Source organism: Cebidichthys violaceus, unplaced genomic scaffold, assembly GCF_023349555.1.
Source record: "Cebidichthys violaceus isolate CVI_PGR_0920_01 unplaced genomic scaffold, fCebVio1.0.p SCAF_133, whole genome shotgun sequence".
Taxonomy (NCBI): domain Eukaryota; kingdom Metazoa; phylum Chordata; class Actinopteri; order Perciformes; family Stichaeidae; genus Cebidichthys; species Cebidichthys violaceus.
Window position 1 is genome coordinate 344,688 of NW_027176300.1, and position 2,500 is coordinate 347,187.

Genomic DNA, 2,500 nt, shown 5'->3' on the forward strand with positions numbered 1-2,500 from the left:
ATTAAAAATTGTAATCGTTGCCCAGCGTGCATATATATATATATATATATATATTAATATATACCCTGTTATTGTTGTTGAAGGTGTTATTTACTGTTATTGATCGTCATTCTCTCACTGTATTGAGTCAACACTGATGTTACTGATGAAGACCACTAGAGTCCTTTATGTCAGCAGGTTACAGGTTACTTTATTTTATGTGTGTCATCTGACTTCTGATCTGATCAATTTAATGTCAAACATTAACATGTGTTTTGTGTATTTCTATGCTTTAGTTTAACAACTTGAAGGATCCAGCTGCTAAATGATTTGTACTTTTCTTTCCTCACTAAATAAATGAATTTAAATTCACTTATTTGACTGACTTTGACTATTTGAACACCTCCTTGTTGCTGGGGTTCTTCAGCTTGCAGTACTTGGTCACAGTGTCTCCTCAGTGTTTCGGCCTCTTCTGTCCCTCTCTTCAGGCTCCTTCGTCTCTATGAAGCCTTGTTGTCATCCTCCACCTGTCCACCAGGTGTCCTCAGACCCTCCTCATCCTGCTCACATGACCTTCACCTCCACCTGCTCACCTGTGTCCCATTTTCTAAATCACCCGTGTCAGTACACATACCAGACCCTTTCCCCCATGTTTGTTTGTGTTGCACTGATTGAGTTCTGGATGTTTAGTGAACATCTGGCAGAGTTTATATACGTATCATAAACCGAAACCTCTACTGTCAGAGAAGAGAGTGACGAGGTGAGCCTTCATTAATCCCTCAGAGAAAGTAGCTGAGGCGTGGTTAGCAGCAGCAGAGTCAGGAAGTCTATATGTTAACCGTGTAGACCACACTGTTGGTATGATTCAGTGATACGCAGCGTTTGTCACATGCAATGCAAATATAATATATAATGCCAGAATCCGTGTAGCATATTAGGATAGTACGAATAATAATTTGTCTTTTTGTTGGTCCATCTTGATCTGATGAGGACGGACACAGTGGAACTCAGACCAGAAGACAGTTTCGTCTTGAGGTGCAGATCTTTATGGTGACTGATGACGCACAAGGTAGATAAAAAACACCCGGTTCATTTGTAGTGAGTGTGACTCAGAACCATCCCATCAGGACTAAACTAATTCACCTTGCATGGTAGCCTCTGTCATCAGAGTATGACTGTGTGTGAAGGGCTGAATCATGACATGTAGTGTCCATTCACGAGAAAATAACACTTTTTATCACTCTTCTATTTTTGCATGTAGTGCACGAGTACTAAAAGATGAACACAATGGATATCAACTCTTTTTATAAGCTAGCATTATGTTTAATCACTCACTGAATGTTGGGTCATTGCTATATTTCAAATAAAGAGTCTATCAAAACCAAAAACAGCTTCTTCATTATGTTTTCTACCAAATGTAACTGTGGACTCCTCAATAAGACGAACACGTTCATCACATAGAGCTTTGAGTTCCAATGGTTAACGTAGAGAAAGAAGCAGAGATTAAATATATACGTGTTATACAAGGTACACAAGCTTCTCAGCATTGTTTCAATACATTGCAGATTTCAGTTTTTATAACGGACTCACAGAAAACTGCAGGTTTACTTCAGCTCAGAGCAGAAGACCTTTCTGTTCACCATTTTATCAAATACAATTTGGAAACACACACACAGATCTCTTTTTATTTGAATGTTTCTGATAAACTGAAGAATGTGTTCCTTTGTGTGTTAAGCTCAATAAAGTCAAATGTCACGAATGTCTTTGTTTTCTCCTTTTCTCTCTTTGTCTACTTGTCTAAAACTGTGTGTGTGTGTGTGTGTGTGTGTGTGTGTGTGTGTGTGTGTGTGTGTGGCTCTCTGCATGTACAGGAATGCTGGCTGATCTTAAAGAGACGTTGATCCCTTTGTCTCCAAGTTACATTTATATTGTTTTTTCTTCTTTTCGTTCTTTGTTTTTTTATTAATTCACTTTAATCTATAACACTTCATAATTCAATGACCAATAAACTACATTTAATTCACATCAATCTCGGCCCTTCTAACAAATGTTTATTTAAAAAAAACCTCTACTTTTTGAATCCCGATTTATTTTTATTTTATCGATTTTTTTACATTTTATTGTTTAATTCTTGTCATTTTTAGTCTTCTCATATTGTATGATAGTTGTTTATGTGTTGTTGTTTTTCCCGTGGAGCTCTTGGGCTGTCTATTTGTATAAATGGTGCTGTATGAATAAATAAAGTTGAGACTAAAGTATCATTTTGAGGCGTTTACTGTCTTCATTGGGTCCATCGGACCACTTCTCCTCAGAGGAACAAGTTCCACGTTCCTCTTCTTCTGTGTATCTCTACACTGAGGAGGACCTCAGTCTTCCTCGTGTGCTCCTCCTCTTTGGAGGTGAGCTGTTTGTAGGAGGGCTGGAGGAGAGTCTAGATCCAGAACCTACATGTTAGTAACAGAGACAAACAAGCTGGAACCAAAGGAAAGCTTCTTGTTTTCTACAAGGAAATGAAACTCCT

The 2,500-nt window shown here is 38.1% G+C and overlaps 1 protein-coding gene across 3 annotated transcripts in view; it reads left to right on the plus strand.

Annotated features, from left to right (window-relative positions):
* The window catches only part of LOC137870702 (uncharacterized), a 4,692-nt gene extending 4,341 nt beyond the window's left edge, over positions 1–351 (plus strand). For all 3 annotated transcript variants that reach the window (XM_068708122.1, XM_068708123.1, XM_068708124.1), the window contains exon 4: positions 1–351. This exon is cut by the window's left edge. The gene's annotated coding sequence lies outside the window, so the exon portion shown is untranslated.
* Positions 352–2,500: the final 2,149 nt, after the last annotated feature.